Below are 20,517 nucleotides of genomic sequence, written 5' to 3' on the forward strand. Positions count from 1 at the left end.
GATTTTTGAAGCAATTTTCAATTTTAACACTTCTTTCAACCACTACAAATACATTCCTGTTGTGAATTCCGTGGCAGAGCTCCCTCCTGTGGTCGTGCCTTTCATATGGCTCATCTTGGTCGGCCTGGGGGCTCTGGTGAGGGTTCGGTGGCCCCTCCTCAAGGGGGGGGTACTGTTGTGAATTCTGTGGTCAAGCTCCCTCCTGGGGTCACAAGTGGTACTTTGGCTGATTCTGTCTATGGGCTTCCGTTGGTGGATGTGAGTGGTACTGCGGCTTCTGAGTTTCCTTCCTCAGGTGATGAGGTTAAGTCGTTAGGTGCTGCTCTATTTAACTCCACCTAGTGCTTTGATCCTGGCCTCCAGTCAATGTTCTAGTATTGGTCTTGCTTCCTCCTGGATCGTTCCTGTGGCCTGTCTGCTCTGCATAAGCTAAGTTTTGCTTGTGTTATTTTTGTTTGCTATTTTTTCTGTCCAGCTTGCTTTATTGGTTTTTCTTGCTTGCTGGAAGCTCTGGGACGCAGAGGGAGCACCTCTGTACCGTTAGTCGGTGCGGAGGGTCTTTTTGCCCCCTCTGCGTGGTTGTTTGTAGGGTTTTGTGTTGACCGCAAAGCAATCTTTCCTATCCTCGGTCTGTTCAGTTAGTCGGGTCTCACTTTGCTAAATCTATTTCATCTCTGCGTTTGTATTTTCATCTCAACTCACAGTCATTATATGTGGGGGGCTGCCTTTTCCTTTGGGGTATCTCTCTGAGGCAAGGTAGGCTTATCTTTCTATCTTCAGGGCTAGCTAGTTTCTCAGGCTGTGCTCGAGGCGCATAGGTCTGGTCAGGAGCGCTCCACGGCTACCTCTAGTGTGGTTGGATAGGATTAGGGATTGCGGTCAGCAGAGTTCCCACGTCTCAGAGCTCGTCCTATGTTTTTTGGTAACTGTCAGGTCACTTTGTGTGCTCTGAACTTCAATGTCCATTGGGGTTCTGAATTACCTGTTCATAACACATTCCCTGGGAAATGTCATTGTAACATTTAACAACCCTAGCTGGCCATGTGATGTGTGACACATAAGCAGACTCATCTTGTTTCATTTATGAACGAGTGACTCAAAGTCACAGAGCCTATTTTTACTGGTGCATCAAGCGGCATTAATCTTCTAAACCCCTTAATCCCATATGACGTACTATCCCGTCCCGTGCTGGGGGCACATTAACCCCCGACACACCGGGATCAAACATGATAGCGGTGTGCCGGTGGTGCAGGGAAGCATCGTGCAGGGAGGTGGCTCCCTGCGTGCTTCTCTGAGACCCCCGCAGCAACGCGATGTGATCGCGTTGCTGCGAGGGTCTCCTACCTTCCTCCCTGCAGCAAGGCCCGGATCCAAAATGGCCGTGGCATCCGGGTCCTGCAGGGAGGTAGGTGGCTTACCAAGTACATGCTCAGAGCAGGCGCTTGGTAAGCCTGCAGTGCTGTAAGTCAGATCGCTGATCTGACAGAGTGCTGTGCAAACTGGAAAAATAAAAAAATGTATTTATTTCCATTTTCCCGTTAGGGCTAGGGTTAGGGCTAGGGTTAGGGCTAGGGGTAGGGTTAGGGTTGGGGCTAGGGTTGGAGCTAAAGTCAGGGTTAGGGTTGGGGCTAAAGTTAGGGTTAGGGTTGGGGCTAAAGTTAGGGTTAGGGTTGGGGATAAAGTTAGTGTTAGGGTTGGGGCTAAAGTTAGGGTTAGGGTGGGGGCTAAAGTTAGGGTTTGGATTACATTTACGGTTGGGAATAGGGTTTGGATTAGTTAGGGGTGTGTCAGGGTTAGGGGTGTGGTTAGGGTTACTGTTGGGATTAGGGTTAGGGGTGTGTTTGGATTAGGGTTTCAGTTAGAATTGGGGGTTTCCACTGTTTGGACACATCAGGGGCTCTACAAACGCGACATGGCGTCCGATCTCAATTCAAGCCAATTCTGCATTGAAAAAGTAAAACAGTGCTCCTTCCCTTCTGAGCTCTCCCGTGTGCCCAAACAGGGGTTTACCCCAACATATGGGGTATCAGCGTACTCGGGACAAATTGTACAACATGTTTTGGGGTCCAAGTTCTCTTGCTACCTTTGGGAAAATAAAAATTTGGGGGCTAAAAATCATTTTTTGTGGGAAAAAAAAGATTTTTTATTTTCACGGCTCTGCGTTGTAAACTGTAGTGAAGCACTTGGGGGTTCAAAGTTCTCACAACACATCTAGATAAGTTCCTTGGGAGGTCTAGTTTCCAATATGGGGTCACTTGTGGGGGGTTTTAATGTTTAGGCATATCAGGGGCTCTCCAAACGCGACATGGTGTACCATCTCAATTCCAGTCAATTTTGCATTGAAAAGTCAAACGGCGCTCCTTCCCTTCCGAGCTCTACCATGCGCCCAAACAGTCGTTTACCCCACATATCAGGTATCAGCGTACTCAGGACAAATTGGACAACAACTTTTGGAGTCCAATTTCTTCTCTTACCCTTGGGATAATAAAAAATTGGGGGCGAAAAGATTATTTTTGTGAAAAAATATGATTTTTTATTTTTACGGCTCTGCATTATAAACTTCTGCGAAGCACTGGTTGGGTGAAAGTGCTCACCACTAGGGTTGAGCGAAACGGGTTGTTCATTTTCAAAAGTCGCCGACTTTTGGCAAAGTCGGGTTTCATGAAACCCGATCCGACCCCTGTGCGGGGTCGGCCATGCGGTACGCGACTTTCGCGCCAAAGTCACGTTTCAATGACGCGAAAAGCGCCATTTCTCAGCCAATGAAGGTAAACGTAGAGTGTGGGCAGCGTGATGACATAGGTCCTGGTCCCCACCATCTTAGAGAAGGGCATTGCAGTGATTGGCTTGCTGTCTGCGGCGTCACAGGGGCTATAAAAGGGAGTTCCCGCCAACCGCCATGTTACTGCTGCTGATCTGAGCTTAGGGAGAGGTTGCTGCCGCTTCGTCAGAAGCAGGGATAGCGTTAGGCACCAAACCGCTTGTGCTGTAGCGATTTCCACTGCCCAACACCACCTTCGGTGTGCAGGGACAGTGGAAGCTACATTTTTTTTTTTTTTCCCCCTCAGCGCTGTAGCTCATTGGGCTGCCCTAGAAGGCTCCCTGATAGCTGCATTGCTGTGTGTACGCCGCAGTGCAAACCAACTGCTTTTTTCAAAGCACAAATCCTCTTGTTCCTTCCTTTCTGCACAGCTATCTTTTTGGTTTGTACACACTTTTTATTTAATTTGTGCATCAGTCCACTCCTTATTGCTGCCTGCCATACCTGGCTGAGATTACTGCAGGGAGATAGTAATTGAAGGACACTCCCTGTTTTTTTTTTTTTTTTTTGTGGGAGATTAAGATTGACATTTCTGCTAGAGTGCCATCCCTGTCTGTGTCATCTCTCACTCAGTGGGCCATAGAAAGCCTATTTATTTTTTTGCTTGATTTGGGTTATAAAATCTACCTGAAAAAATCACTACATCAATCAGTGGGAGAAAAATATTGGCCTCAGGGCTTGTGTGCCACTCTTGACTCCTGTGTGTGCCATCTCTCAGTCAGTGGGCCATAGAAAGCCTATTTATTTTTTTGCTTGATTTTGGTTCTAAAATCTACCAGAAAAAATCACTACATCAATCAGTGGGAGAAAAATATTGGCCTTTGGGCTTGTGTGCCAGTCCTAAGCGTGCCATCTCTCTCTCTCAGATAGTGGGCCATAGAAAGCCTATTTATTTATTTTTTTATTGGGTTTATAAATTTTCCCTGGAACCAAAAAAAAAAAAGTGGGAGATTAATATTGGCCTCTGGGCTTGTGTGCCAGTCCTGAGCGTGCCATCTCTCTCACAAATAGTGGGCCATAGAAAGCCTATTTATTTTTTTGCTTGATTTGGGTTCTAAAATGTACTTGAAAAAATCACTACATCAATCAGTGGGAGAAAAATATTGGCCTCAGGGCTTGTGTGCCACTCCTGACTCCTGTGTGCATCATCACTCACTCAGTGGGCCATAGAAAGCCCATTTTTTTTTTTTTTGCTTTATTTGGGTTCTAAATTCTACCTGAAAAAATCAATAAATCAATCAGTGGGAGATTAATATTGGCCTTTGGCTTGTGTGCCAGTCCTAAGCGTGCCATCTCTCTCTCTCAGATAGTGGGCCATAGAAAGCCTATTTATTTATTTTTTTTTGGTTTTATAAATTCTCCCTTAAAAAAAAATGGGAGATTAATATTGGCCTTTGGGCTTGTGTGCCAGTCCTAAGCGTGCCATCTCTCTCTGTCTCTCAGATAGTGGGCCATAGAAAGCCTATTTATTATTTTTTTTATTGGGTTTATAAATTTTCCCTGGAAAAAAAAAAAAAGTGGGAGATTAATATTGGCCTCTGGGCTTGTGTGCCAGTCCTGAGCGTGCCATCTCTCTCACAAATAGTGGGCCATAGAAAGCCTATTTATTTATTTTTTTTTGGTTTTATAAATTCTCCCTTAAAAAAAAATGGGAGATTAATATTGGCCTTTGGGCTTGTGTGCCACTCCTGACTCCTGTGTGCGTCATCTCTCACTCAGTGGGCCATAGAAAGCCTTTTTTTGTTTTATTTGTTTTCTAAATTCTCCCTGAAAAAATCATTTTATTTTATTTGGTTTCTAAATTCTTCCTGAAAAAATCATTTTATTCTATTATTTTTTTTCCTAAAGTCTCCCTGAAAAAAAAAAAAAAATCAAATCAGTGGGAGATTAATATTTACATTTGTGCTTCAGTGACAGTCCTGCGTGTGTGGCATCTCTCTCATTTGTTGCCACCAACAACAGAGTGTGTAACATTGTGCCTGATTTTCGTTGTGGTCTCACTCACCTGTAAAGGGGTAGCTAAATCATACTGAAGTTTTAGCTCACCGTGTAATTTGTGTGACAGCAACAAATACCGTTAGTTTGTTTACGTTTTTAAAACAATGAGGAAGTATGGTGGAAGAGGTCGTGGCCGGGGGCGTTCATTGTCAGCTGGTAATGAGGGTAGTGGTAGTGGTGGAGCATCAGCTGGTCGTGGGAAAAAAAATATTGCACCTAAGTCTGGAGCTGTGGAGCCAGGTTCGTCGTCAGGCTACACAAGGCCTCGAACGCTCCATTTTCTGGGAGTAGGAAAACCGCTTTTAAAGCCGGAGCAGCAAGAGCAAGTTTTGGCTTATCTTGCTGACTCAGCCTCTAGCTCTTTTGCCTCCTCTCGTGAAACTGGTAAATGTCAAAGCAGCGCGTCGTTAGTGGATGTTCACGGTCAGGGACAAGTCGCTTCCTTGTCCTCTTCAGCAAAAACAACAACAGAGAAGAATGCAGCAGGCGACACAACGGGTTACTCCATGGAGCTCTTTACACATACCGTCCCTGGCTTAGAAAGTGAAGCAGTTAACAGTCCATGCCCATTACAAGTTGAATCTGACATGGAGTGCACTGATGCACAGCCACAGCCAGACTACAATGCTGGTCCTTTGACTCAGACCACAACATTGCCCTCGCAGGGTAATGATCAAGAATCAGACCCTGATGAGACTATGTTGCCCCATCACGAACGCTATACCACCCACCGACACGGTGACACAGACGAAGTTGCACACGAGCTACAAGAAGAGGTAATAGATGACCCAGTTCTTGACCCCGATTGGCAGCCATTGGGGGAACAGGGTGCAGGCGGCAGCAGTTCTGAAGCGGAGGAGGAGGGGCCGCAGCAGGCATCAACATCGCAACAGGTTCCATCTGCCGGGCCCGTATCTTGCCCAAAACGCGTGGCAAAGCCAAAACCTGTTGGAGGACAGCGTGGCCATCCGGTTAAAGCTCAGTCTGCAATGCCTGAAAAGGTATCCGATGCTAGAAAGAGTGCAGTCTGGCATTTTTTTAAACAACATCCAATTGATCAGCGCAAAGTCATCTGTCAAAAATGTTCAACTACCTTAAGCAGAGGACAGAATCTGAAAAGTCTCAATACAAGTTGCATGCATAGACATTTAACCACCATGCATTTGCAAGCCTGGACTAACTACCAAACGTCCCTTAAGGTTGTAGCACCCTCGGCCAATGAAGCTAGTCAGCAACGCAACATCCCTTCCGGCAGTGTAGGGCCACCATTTTCCGCACCACCTGCAGTATCTGTGCAGGTTTCTTTGCCAGGCCAAATCAGTCAGGGTCAGGGAATCACCAGTTTCGTAGTAGGAAACACTGCATCTAGGGCACCGGCGGCAACAATACCATCTCCCACCGTCTCTCAGTCTGCCATGTCCACCGGCACCCCCGCTAGTTCCACGATCTCCAGCTCTCCAGTCCAGCTCACCCTACATGAGACTATGGTTAGAAAAAGGAAGTACTTAGCCTCGCATCCGCGTACACAGGGTTTGAACGCACACATAGCTAGACTAATCTCGTTAGAGATGATGCCCTACCGGTTAGTTGAAAGCGAAGCTTTCAAAGCCCTGATGGACTACGCTGTACCACGCTACGAGCTACCCAGTCGACACTTTTTTTCCAGAAAAGCCATCCCAGCCCTCCACCAGCATGTTAAAGAGCGCATCGTCCATGCACTCAGGCAATCTGTGAGCACAAAGGTGCACCTGACAACAGATGCATGGACCAGTAGGCATGGCCAGGGACGTTACGTGTCCATCACGGCACACTGGGTAAATGTGGTGGATGCAGGGTCCACAGGGGACAGCAAGTTTGGGACAGTTCTGCCTAGCCCACGGTCTAGGAAACAATTGGCTGTAGCCGTTTGCACCCCCTCCTCCTCCTCTTCGTCCTCCTGCAGAAGCGAGAGCTCGTCCACAGACCGCAGTCGCACAACCACTCCATCCGCAGCTGCCACTGTTGCACACCAGGTCTCCCATTATGGGGCAGCTACTGGCAAACGTCAGCAGGCTGTATTGGCTATGAAGTGTTTGGGCGACAACAGACACACCGTGGAAGTTCTGTCCGAGTTCTTGCAGAAAGAAACGCAGTCGTGGCTGGGCACTGTAGATCTTGAGGCAAGCAAGGTAGTGAGTGATAACGGAAGGAATTTCATGGCTGCCATCTCCCTTTCCCAACTGAAACACATTCCTTGCCTGGCTCACACCTTAAACCTGGTGGTGCAGTGCTTCCTGAAAAGTTATCCGGGGTTATCCGACCTGCTCCTCAAAGTGCGTGGACTTTGCTCACATATCCGCCGTTCGCCCGTACACTCCAGCCGTATGCAGACCTATCAGCGTTCTTTGAACCTTCCCCAGCATCGCCTAATCATAGACGTTGCAACAAGGTGGAACTCAACACTGCACATGCTTCAGAGACTGTGCGAACAGAGGCGGGCTGTTATGTTTTTGTGGGAGGATACACATACACGGGCAGGCAGTAGGATGGCAGACATGGAGTTGTCAGGTGTGCAGTGGTCGAAGATTCAAGACATGTGTCCAGTCCTTCAGTGTTTTGAGGAATGCACACGGCTGGTTAGTGCAGACAACGCCATAATAAGCATGAGCATCCCCCTAATGCGTCTGCTGATGCAAAGTTTGACGCACATAAAGGATCAGGCGTCTGCAGCTGAGGAAGAGGAAAGCCTTGATGACAGTCAGCCATTGTCTGGCCAGGGCAGTGTACAGGACGAGTTAGCGGGCGAAGAGGAGGAGGAGGACGAGGAGGATGATGGGGATGATTATATTTTTAATGAGGAAGCTTTTCCGGGGCCACTGGAAATTGGTGGCGCGGCAAGGCCGGGTTCTGGTTTTTGGAGGGACACAAGTGACGTGGATTTGCCTGAAACTGCCCCTCAACCAAGCACAACCGCAGATTTGAGAACTGGAACTTTGGCCCACATGGCGGATTATGCCTTACGTATTCTCAAAAGGGACACACGCATAACTAAAATGATGAATGATGACGATTACTGGTTGGCCTGCCTCCTTGATCCTCGCTATAAAGGCAAATTGCAAAATATAATGCCACATGAGAACTTGGAACTAATATTAGCAACCAAACAATCAACTCTTGTTGACCGTTTGCTTCTGGCATTCCCTGCACACAGCGCCCGTGATCGTTCTCACACGAGCTGCAGGGGCCAGCAGACCAGAGGAGTTAGAGGGGCAGAAATCAGAAGTGGCGTTGGCCAGAGGGGTTTTCTGACCAGGTTGTGGAGTGATTTTGCTATGACCGCAGACAGGACAGGTACTGCAGCATCAATTCAAAGTGACAGGAGACAACATTTGTCCAGTATGGTTACAAACTATTTTTCATCCCTTATCGATGTTCTCCCTCAACCGTCATTCCCATTTGATTACTGGTCATCAAAATTAGACACCTGGCCAGAATTGGCAGAATATGCATTGCAGGAGCTTGCTTGCCCGGCAGCTAGTGTCCTATCAGAAAGAGTATTCAGTGCTGCAGGTTCAATACTAACAGAAAAAAGGACTCGTCTGGCTACCCAAAATGTAGATGATCTAACCTTCATTAAAATGAACCACAACTGGATTTCGAAATCTTTTGCCCCACCTTGCCCGGCTGACACCTAGCTTTCCTATGAAAAGGTCTTGCCTGTGGACTATTCTGAATGCCTTTTCCAATCTTGTAATTTTCTGCACCTGATTGTCCAGCATACGACATGTTTACACCTCACTAAATGGCCAAACTCCCCACACGGGGCCGTGGTATCGACACTTGGCGACAGCACCCGTGAGAGTGCAGTTTGTCTGAAGAGGTGGGTGTGCCCGCTTTTGGTCGACGGCACTGCCACTGGGTCCCTCATAGTACAATAAAGTGTCTCTGGCGGTGGTGGTGCGCACCCAACGTCAGACACACCGTTGTAATATGAGGGGCCCTGGGCCTGTTCTTCCGGCCACAAGACAGTTCCCCCCCCCCCAGCTCAAACAGTGCTCTACCACTTGCAAAATTATCTCACAGCTCCACCAATGTTTAGTCTATGCGCTGACATCCTTCAATGCCTGCCACTGACAATACCACTGTATTGACATTTTTGTTATGTTAGGCCTTCGATGCCTGTCTGTGGTCACTCCTTCCACTAGGCCTCCACTGACCACACCACTGCTGCCCGTGTACCCCTGTAACCAATTTAAAATTGCCTACAGCCATGTGTTATTATTTTAGGCCTTTGATGCCTGTCTGCGGTCACTCCTTCCACTAGGCCTCCACTGACCACACCACTGCTGCCCGTGTACCCCTGTAACCAATTTAAAATTGCCTACAGCCATGTGTTATTATTTTAGGCCTTCGATGCCTGTCTGCGGTCACTCCTTCCACTAGGCCTCCACTGACCACACCACTGCTGCCCGTGTACCCCTGGAACTAATTTAAAATTGCCTACAGCCATGTGTTATTATTTTAGGCCTTCGATGCCTGTCTGCGGTCACTCCTTCCACTAGGCCTCCACTGACCACACCACTGCTGCCCGTGTACCCCTGGAACCAATTTAAAATTGCCTACAGCCATGTGTTATTATTTTAGGGCTTCGATGCCTGTCTGCGGTCACTCCTTCCACTAGGCCCCCACTGACCACACCACTGCTGCCCGTGTACCCCTGGAACCAATTTAAAATTGCCTACAGCCATGTGTTATTATTTTAGGCCTTCGATGCCTGTCTGCGGTCACTCCTTCCACTAGGCCTCCACTGACCACACCACTGCTGCCCGTGTACCCCTGGAACCAATTTAAAATTGCCTACAGCCATGTGTTATTATTTTAGGCCTTCGATGCCTGTCTGCGGTCACTCCTTCCACTAGGCCTCCACTGACCACACCACTGCTGCCCGTGTACCCCTGGAACCAACATCAGAAAATATAAAAATAAGTATTTTGCTTATAAAAAAGAAAATACTGGAGAGATATCAAATGCAGACATTTTAACATTAAAAACAAACACATACAACAAAAATCTGGTACAGTACTAAAAATGGCCACCAGCTACAATAACTTTCTCCTGCAAGTAGTTAACTGAAAGGTTTTTTCAATTTTAAACACAGATATGGCATCCACCGAGTGTTGTCCTGTCGCGTCTTCTTTATATTATTGCCAAGAAGATGCAAAACAATGAAAATAATAAAATCATTATTTACCAAAAAAATAGAGTAAGTCAAAACCACATTGCAAATAAACATTCATTACAAATAAAGAAGCAGGGCGCGTCCGAGGGTGAGTATATACCTAATAAGAATATAATCACCCTCGGACGCGCCCTGCTTCTTTCCGACAGCCTTCCTTCCTAAGAATCAGCCCTTTCGTGGTGTAGAGAGACGGTTTGTTACACTCCAAGGTGTTCCCCAGGTTGCCTTTCCTGAGCTTCGATCTTCTGGCTCTCGTTTAGTAGTTGTTGGAAACTACGCTGCATTAGGCCTACAAATTGGGTATGGGGTGTAGAGAGATGGTGTGTTCCACTCCAAGGTGTTCTCCAGGTTGCCTTTCCTGAGCTTCGATCTTCCGGCTCTCGTTTAGTAGTTGTTGGAAACTACGCTGCATTAGGCCTACAAATTGGGTATGGGGTGTAGAGAGATGGTGTGTTCCACTCCAAGGTGTTCCCCAGGTTTCCTCGCCAATGCTTCGATCATCATGCTCTCGTTTAGTAGTTGTTGGAAACTACGCTGCATTGGGCCTACAAATTGGGTATGGGGTGTAGAGAGATGGTGTGTTCCACTCCAAGGTGTTCCCCAGGTTGCCTTTCCTGAGCTTCGATCTTCCGGCTCTCGTTTAGTAGTTGTTGGAAACTACGCTGCATTAGGCCTACAAATTGGGTATGGGGTGTAGAGAGATGGTGTGTTCCACTTCAAGGTGTTCTCCAGGTTGCCTTTCCTGAGCTTCGATCTTCCGGCTCTCGTTTAGTAGTTGTTGGAAACTACGCTGCATTAGGCCTACAAATTGGGTATGGGGTGTAGAGAGATGGTGTGTTCCACTGTAGAGAGATGGTGTGTTCCACTCCAAGGTGTTCCCCAGGTTTCCTCGCCAATGCTTCGATCATCATGCTCTCGTTTAGTAGTTGTTGGAAACTACGCTGCATTAGTCCTACAAATTGGGTATGGGGTGTAGAGAGATGGTGTGTTCCACTCCAAGGTGTTCTCCAGGTTGCCTTTCCTGAGCTTCGATCTTCCGGCTCTCGTTTAGTAGTTGTTGGAAACTACGCTGCATTAGGCCTACAAATTGGGTATGGGGTGTAGAGAGATGGTGTGTTCCACTGTAGAGAGATGGTGTGTTCCACTCCAAGGTGTTCCCCAGGTTTCCTCGCCAATGCTTCGATCATCATGCTCTCGTTTAGTAGTTGTTGGAAACTACGCTGCATTGGGCCTACAAATTGGGTATGGGGTGTAGAGAGATGGTGTGTTCCACTCCAAGGTGTTCCCCAGGTTTCCTCGCCAATGCTTCGATCATCATGCTCTCGTTTAGTAGTTGTTGGAAACTACGCTGCATTGGGCCTACAAATTGGGTATGGGGTGTAGAGAGATGGTGTGTTCCACTGCAAGGTGTTCCCCAGGTTGCCTTTCCTGAGCTTCGATCTTCCGGCTCTCGTTTAGTAGTTGTTGGAAACTACGCTGCATTAGGCCTACAAATTGGGTATGGGGTGTAGAGAGATGGTGTGTTCCACTCCAAGGTGTTCTCCAGGTTGCCTTTCCTGAGCTTCGATCTTCCGGCTCTCGTTTAGTAGTTGTTGGAAACTACGCTGCATTAGGCCTACAAATTGGGTATGGGGTGTAGAGAGTTGGTGTGTTCCACTGTAGAGAGATGGTGTGTTCCACTCCAAGGTGTTCCCCAGGTTTCCTCGCCAATGCTTCGATCATCATGCTCTCGTTTAGTAGTTGTTGGAAACTACGCTGCATTAGTCCTACAAATTGGGTATGGGGTGTAGAGAGATGGTGTGTTCCACTCCAAGGTGTTCTCCAGGTTGCCTTTCCTGAGCTTCGATCTTCCGGCTCTCGTTTAGTAGTTGTTGGAAACTACGCTGCATTAGGCCTACAAATTGGGTATGGGGTGTAGAGAGATGGTGTGTTCCACTCCAAGGTGTTCTCCAGGTTGCCTTTCCTGAGCTTCGATCTTCCGGCTCTCATTTTGTAGTTGTTGGAAACTACGCTGCATTAGGCCTACAAATTGGGTATGGGGTGTAGAGAGATGGTGTGTTCCACTCCAAGGTGTTCCCCAGGTTTCCTCGCCAATGCTTCGATCATCATGCTCTCGTTTAGTAGTTGTTGGAAACTACGCTGCATTGGGCCTACAAATTGGGTATGGGGTGTAGAGAGATGGTGTGTTCCACTCCAAGGTGTTCCCCAGGTTGCCTTTCCTGAGCTTCGATCTTCCGGCTCTCGTTTAGTAGTTGTTGGAAACTACGCTGCATTAGGCCTACAAATTGGGTATGGGGTGTAGAGAGATGGTGTGTTCCACTGTAGAGAGATGGTGTGTTCCACTCCAAGGTGTTCCCCAGGTTTCCTCGCCAATGCTTCGATCATCATGCTCTCGTTTAGTAGTTGTTGGAAACTACGCTGCATTAGGCCTACAAATTGGGTATGGGATGTAGAGAGATGGTGTGTTCCACTCCAAGGTGTTCTCCAGGTTGCCTTTCCTGAGCTTCGATCTTCCGGCTCTCGTTTAGTAGTTCTTGGAAACTACACTGCATTAGGCCTACAAATTGGGTATGGGGTGTAGAGAGATGGTGTGTTCCACTCCAAGGTGTTCTCCAGGTTGCCTTTCCTGAGCTTCGATCTTCCGGCTCTCGTTTAGTAGTTCTTGGAAACTACACTGCATTAGGCCTACAAATTGGGTATGGGGTGTAGAGAGATGGTGTGTTGCACTCCAAGGTGTTCTCCAGGTTGCCTTTCCTGAGCTTCGATCTTCCGGCTCTCGTTTAGTAGTTGTTGGAAACTACGCTGCATTAGGCCTACAAATTGGGTATGGGGTGTAGAGAGATGGTGTGTTCCACTCCAAGGTGTTCCCCAGGTTTCCTCGCCAATGCTTCGATCATCATGCTCTCGTTTAGTAGTTGTTGGAAACTACGCTGCATTGGGCCTACAAATTGGGTATGGGGTGTAGAGAGATGGTGTGTTCCACTCCAAGGTGTTCCCCAGGTTGCCTTTCCTGAGCTTCGATCTTCTGGCTCTCGTTTAGTAGTTGTTGGAAACTACGCTGCATTAGGCCTACAAATTGGGTATGGGGTGTAGAGAGATGGTGTGTTCCACTCCAAGGTGTTCTCCAGGTTGCCTTTCCTGAGCTTCGATCTTCCGGCTCTCGTTTAGTAGTTGTTGGAAACTACGCTGCATTAGGCCTACAATTTGGGTATGGGGTGTAGAGAGATGGTGTGTTCCACTGTAGAGAGATGGTGTGTTCCACTCCAAGGTGTTCCCCAGGTTTCCTCGCCAATGCTTCGATCATCATGCTCTCGTTTAGTAGTTGTTGGAAACTACGCTGCATTAGGCCTACAAATTGGGTATGGGGTGTAGAGAGATGGTGTGTTCCACTCCAAGGTGTTCTCCAGGTTGCCTTTCCTGAGCTTCGATCTTCCGGCTCTCGTTTAGTAGTTCTTGGAAACTACACTGCATTAGGCCTACAAATTGGGTATGGGGTGTAGAGAGATGGTGTGTTCCACTCCAAGGTGTTCCCCAGGTTTCCTCGCCAATGCTTCGATCATCATGCTCTCGTTTAGTAGTTGTTGGAAACTACGCTGCATTAGGCCTACAAATTGGGTATGGGGTGTAGAGAGATGGTGTGTTCCACTCCAAGGTGTTCTCCAGGTTGCCTTTCCTGAGCTTCGATCTTCCGGCTCTCGTTTAGTAGTTCTTGGAAACTACACTGCATTAGGCCTACAAATTGGGTATGGGGTGTAGAGAGATGGTGTGTTCCACTCCAAGGTGTTCTCCAGGTTGCCTTTCCTGAGCTTCGATCTTCCGGCTCTCGTTTAGTAGTTCTTGGAAACTACACTGCATTCCGCCTACAAATTGGGTATGGGGTGTAGAGAGATGGTGTGTTCCACTCCAAGGTGTTCCCCAGGTTGCCTTTCCTGAGCTTCGATCTTCCGGCTCTCGTTTAGTAGTTGTTGGAAACTACGCTGCATTAGGCCTACAAATTGGGTATGGGGTGTAGAGAGATGGTGTGTTCCACTCCAAGGTGTTCTCCAGGTTGCCTTTCCTGAACTTCTATCTTCAGGCTCTCATTAAATTGTGGTTAAACGGAACAACTGCATTTGGCGTACTAGTTGGTTTGGGGCCTACTATCGGTGTCTGCCACTCCTTGCTGTTCTCCTCCACTGAACAAAGCTGTGCCGCCTGTTTACTACGGTTGCCAATTTTGAACTGCATTTCGACTACTTACTGATTTGGGCCTACTCTCTGTGTCAGCCTCTCATTCCAGTTGTCCTCCACTGCAATGCCCCCTGGTTATTCCTGTGTTACCAATTTTGAACTGCATTTAGCCAACTTTATTCTTTGAGCCTATATCTGTGTTTCCTCCTCATCCTGCCCATTGCCCAGCCAGTGATAGATGAGTCTGCTGGTACATTGACCCATAACGCAACATTCCCCGTGCACGCTACACAACAACATTGTGACCCTGCTGAAAGTCAGGTTGCTCTTCCCGCATACCATACCACCTTACACGGGGACAAAGAGGAAGGTGCAGATGAAAGTGCAGGTTCCTTCATCAGGTGGGGGGAGGAATACTAGTTGGCGACGTCACTGGCACAGGGCTTCTCATAGTACGCAAAAGTGTTGCTGCCGGTGGGAGGCGCCCCCGCCGTGCAAACACACCGCTGTACTTTGAGGGGCCCTGTGCCAGTGCCAATGCCAACGAGTGGGCCCCCCCTGCTTGCTCAGGTTCACAGCACTTGCAAAGTTGAAATACTTACCTCTCCCTGCTCCACTGCCGTGACGTGGTCCAGATTTCCTGGGCCCACTAATTACTTGAACCAGCCCTACCCACCACAACTTTAGCCAAATGAACCCCAATTTCAAATGCCTTTCAATTATTATAAGGTAAATTACGCTTGACAAGCTTCATTAAGAAGAATGGATGGTTTTGACATTAAAATGGGCACTCTAGGTGTTTTCCTGGCCCCCACTCACTGCCGACTATGCTGCCCCATTGACTTGCATTGGGTTTCGTGTTTCGGTCGATCCCGACTTTACGTCATAATCGGCCGATTTCACTCGACCCGACTTTTGAGATAGTCGGGTTTCGCGAAACCCGGCTCGACTCTAAAAAGGTCAAGGTCGCTCAACTCTACTCACCACACATCTAGACAAGTTCCTTAAGGGGTCTACTTTCCAAAATGTTGTCACTTGTGGGGGGTTTCAATGTTTAAGCACATCAGGGGCTCTCCAAATGCAACATGGCGTCCCATCTCAATTCCAGTCAATTTTGCATTGAAAAGTCAAATGGCGCTCCTTCCCTTCCGAGCTCTGCCATGCGCCCAAACAGTAGTTTACACCGACATATGGGGTATCAGTGTATTCAGAACAAATTGCACAACAACTTTTGTTGTCCAATTTCTTCTCTTACCCTTGGGAAAATAAAAAATTGGGGGCAAAAAGATCATTTTTGTGAAAAAATATCATTTTTTATTTTTACGGCTCTGCATTATAAACTTCTGTGAAGCACTTGGTGGGTCAAAGTGCTCACCACACATTTAGATAAGTTCCTTAGGGGGTCTACTTTCCAAAATGGTGTCACTTGTGGGGGGTTTCAATGTTTAGGCACATCAGGGGCTCTCCAAACGCAACATGGCGTCCCATCTCAATTCCTGTCAATTTTGCATTAAAAAGTCAAACGGCGCTCCTTCCCTTCCGAGCTCTCCCATGTGCCCAAACAGTAGTTTACTCCCAAATATAGGGTATCAGCGTACTCAGGATAAATTGTACAACAAATTTTGGTGTCCATTTTCTCCTGTTACCCTTGGTAAAATAAAGCAAATTGGAGCTGAAGTAAATTTTTTGTGAAAAAAGTTAAATGTTCATTTTTATTTAAACATTCCAAAAATTCCTGTAAAACACCTGAAGGGTTAATAAACTTCTTGAATGTGGTTTTAAGCACCTTGAGGGGTGCAGTTTTTAGAATGGTGTCACACTTGGTTATTTTCTATCATATAGACCCCTCAAAATGACTTCAAATGTGATGTGGTCCCTAAAAAATATTGGTGTTGTAAAAATGAGAAATTGCTGGTCAACTTTTAACCCTTATAACTCCCTAACAAAAAAAAATTTGGTTCCAAATTTGTGGTGCTGATGTAAATTAGATGTGGGTAATGTTACTTATTAATTATTTTGTGTGACATATCTCTGTGATTTAAGGGCATAAAAATTCAAATTTTGAAAATTGCAAAATTTTGAAAATTTTCGCAAAATTTCAATTCTTTCACAAATAAACGCACATTATATTGAATAAATTTTATGACTATCATGAAGTACAATATATCACGAGAAAAGATTGTCAGAATCGCCAAGATCCGTTGAAGCTTTCCAGAGTTATAACCTCATAAAGGGACAGTGGTCAAAATTGTAAAAATTGGCCCGGTCATTAACGTGCAAACCACCCTCGGGGCTTAAGGGGTTAAAGGGCCATTATTAAACAGTGGGTCTCCTAAACTGTTGTAGCCTATGCTGTTGTAGCCTATGCTGTGAGTTTATGGGCTGCCAAAAATTACAACGCACCACAATAACCCTTTCATAACATGTCTAGGAGGGCCTCCTGAAAAAATGTTGCATTGAATGCAAGGCCTGTCCTTCTACCAATTCATATGCTCCCCAATAAGCCCTTGAACCCACATACAGGTTGGACCCATGCAAATCCATTTCACGATATTCATTTTGTACTCTCGCACTTCTTTGCTTTACACATTGGCAGCAAGGCCAGCCCTGCTGCATAGTCAGTCATATGCACCCCATTACACCTTGGAACTCACATACTGCATGGGCCCATGGAAATCCACTTCACAGTATGCATTTTGTACTCCCGTACTCCTTTGTTTTACACATTGGCAAGAAGACCAGCCCTCCTGCACAGTCTGTCATATGTACCCCATTATGCCTTGGAACCCACATACTGGATGGGCCCATGAAAATTCATTTCACAATATGCATTTTGTTCTCCATAGTCCTTTGTTTTACACATTGGCAGGAAGGCCAGCCCTGGTGCATAGTCATACGCACCCCATTATGCCTTTGAACCCACATACTAGATGGGCCCATGAAAATCCACTTCACAATATTCATTTTGTACTCCCATACTCTTTTGTTTTACACATTGGCAGCAAGGCAAGCCCTGCTGCATAGTCATATACACCCCATTACGCTTTGGAGCCCACATACTGGATGGGCCCATGAATATCCACTACACAACATGGATTTTGAACTCCTGTACACCTTTGTTTTACACATTGGCAGCAAGTACAGCCCCGCTGCATAGTCATATGCACCCCATTATGCCTTTGAACCCACATACTGGATGGGCCCATGAAAATCCACTTGTATTTTTTAATGGTATTATGGTTCCCTCTTTGCAGAATTATTTAGAGGAGAATTTGGCAATTTTATTTGCCATGTTTTTAACACTAAAGTTCAGATACGGCTTTCAAGTAAGCTAATACTTGCAATACAACGCAATTTTATTGCAAAGTACAAAATTCAAGGAATAGTATGATTGAATAGTATTAGTGCGTACACTTTTGTATATATACTTAACATATGAAGGTTAATAAGTACATATAAGGATTAAATACATATAATGATTACGTATATAAAAAGATTAACTACCTACAGTATACTTACATCATCAACAAGAGACTTTTAAACATCATCTGTCTGGCATATCAGAGAAGCACGACCAAGACAGAGAACCCCTGGGAGATTACCTACACTGCATGTGTGTTCCCAATTATGCAGATAAGAGCACACTGTACATGTACAGGTACCCCAGTTTTGGCATCTATCTTAGTCATGTTTCTCTGGTCTTATATAGTGATTTACACTATGTAGTAACTCTAGTTTCACCCAGCTTATCAAGTGGCCAGCTTTCAAGGTTGTATGAAACTGAAATATCATGGAGTCATCATTAGTGAGGCAATAAACCAATAGATTATAAAAGTAACAAGGATTTAGATCAAACCACCACAGGCAGAGTTTTGGTAATCCTTAATGTTTTACAATGACAAACAGCAAACATATAGAGGCTTAGAACTGTTTGTGAAGTGAATAAACAAACATTTCTCAAGATTGTGTCACCATGAGCATTGTCTGTCACATCTGTAAATGTTTTACAAGAAATGCAGCAATGTAATTGTCTGAATGAATTCACTTTACAGTATTTTAATCTGGATTCCAAATTGCCATTTGTATATTCGCCATTTGTACATTTGATGCAGCCAAAGTTATGACTCTCAAGGAGAGAAACTAATATAGTGGACAAAGATATACTGATAATGAATTGCTAAGCCAAACTAACAGCATTGCTTTATCAAATTTATATGAAGCATATTGTGTCCAATGTCAGCAACCAGGCGACACAACAAGGTGCTGTTCAAGGGAGCTCTTTAAGGAACACAAATGTTATGAAGTCTTTGCCAACAAGGATGTAGTTTCACCAATGGGGGGTACCTTTTTTAAAAATATACTATTGCCATCACAGCCCCCCTTGCTCAAAATTCTGTGACCTATAACAGTACAGAACATGTTCACCTAGGTTATATCTTCGGAGATAAGGAAAAGACATTGCAGGAAACAGGGTTAAGAAGTAGGCCCAATGTAGGGGTGTGGGTCTCTGAGACGTGTAATGGAGGCCATGAGCTGACAAACAATTCCCCAATGGAGGTACGTTTATTAAAAATTATACTATTGCTATCAGCCCCTCTTGCCCAACATTCACCGGCTTATATCAGTACAGAACACGTTCACCCTGGTCATGTAGTCGGAGATAAGGAAGAGACATTGCAGGAAACCAAGTTAAGAAGTAGGCCCAATGTAGGGGTGGGGGTCTCTGAGACGTGTAATGGAGGGCATGAGCTGACAAATAATTCCCCAATGGGGGTCCTTTTTTAATAAATAAAATAGTGCCATCACAGCCCCCTTGCCCAAAATTCACCGGCCTATAACAGTACAGAGCACGTTCATCCTGGTCATCTAGTGGTTCTGGATGATGAGGATGAGGATAAGGAGGAGGACAAGACCAAACAAACCATATCTGCAAGCGCATACCTATGTGTGGCTGTGAAGAGGTGCAGGAGAATACAGCTCCCCAAAACAGAGAATGTATTTGAGGTTATGTTTCGCTGTTTTCACTTGGTGGTGTACTGAAGTCTTTCCCAATCCAGCCATTGTTCATTTTTATAAGAGTCAGCCTGTCAGCATTTTCAGTGGACAGGCGGATGTGCTTATCTGTTATAATTCCACCAGTGGCACTAAAAACCCGCTCGGACAGAACGCTAGCAACAGGGCAGGCCAGGACCTCCTAGGAGAGAGCCAGTTCATGCCACGTGTCCAGCTTGGATAACCAATAATTAAAAGACACCTAGGAATCATGGAGGACATTTGTACGATCTGCAAGGTACTCCCTCACCATCTTCTCAATCATTGCACTTCTTGAGACAGCACCCCTTGCCTCTGTGCCATCATGATGGGAGGGTCTGAGAAAATTTTCCCAGAACTTTGCCATTGTTCCCCTGCCTGAGCTGGATTGTACTTCTCTCTCTCTCTCGCTTGGAGTCCTTGGTTGTACAACAAACTCTGACGTCTGCTGCCAGAGTTCTCACATGGGAATTTGCTAAGTAATGCCACTAAGGCTACGTTCACATTAGCGTTACGCTAATGTGCGTCGCTGTTGCGTCGGCGACGCAGCGGCGACGCAGCGGCGACGCGCCCCTATGTTTAACATAGGGGACGCGTGCGTTGTTTTGGTGGCGTTTTCCGCCACGTGCGTCGTTTCCGACGCTAGCGTCGGACGCAAGAAAACGCTACATGTAGCATTTTCTGTGCGTCCGATTTTCGTCAAAAACGACGCACGCGTCGCAAAACGCGCGCGTTTTTGCGCGCGTTTTTCCGTGCGTCGCCGCTGCGTCGCCGACGCAACGGCGACGCGACGCTAATGTGAACGTAGACTAAAAGGGCCCTCTGGTACACCTTGTAGAACACCTCTCTGCCTCTGGCAGAAGAGATTGAAAGTTCTCTTTGTAGTGTGGGTCTAGAAGTGTCAACAACCAGTAATGAGTGTCACCCAAAATTTTTATAATGTGAGGGTCACGTGAAACACAGCGCAATATAAAGTCAGCCATGCATGCCAGACTGCTAACAGGCAAGACTTCCATGTCCTCACCAATAGGACGGCTGACCATGCTGTCCTCCTCCGCATCCTTCTCCTCCCTGTCCTCAGGCCATCCCCGCTGAACAGACGGTATGACAGCTGTGCTTGTAGTACCATATATAGCGCTTGAAAGTAGCTCCTGTTCCTCCTCCTCCTCCTCCTCATTGTCTACCAATCCACGTTGAGAAGACATAAGGCAGGGCTAAGTGTAATCCCCCTGTATGGTTCCTTGTTCCACGTCCTCATTATCTGCCTGCAATGCATCCT

Source organism: Ranitomeya imitator, chromosome 7 (assembly GCF_032444005.1).
Source record: "Ranitomeya imitator isolate aRanImi1 chromosome 7, aRanImi1.pri, whole genome shotgun sequence".
Taxonomy (NCBI): Eukaryota; Metazoa; Chordata; class Amphibia; order Anura; family Dendrobatidae; genus Ranitomeya; species Ranitomeya imitator.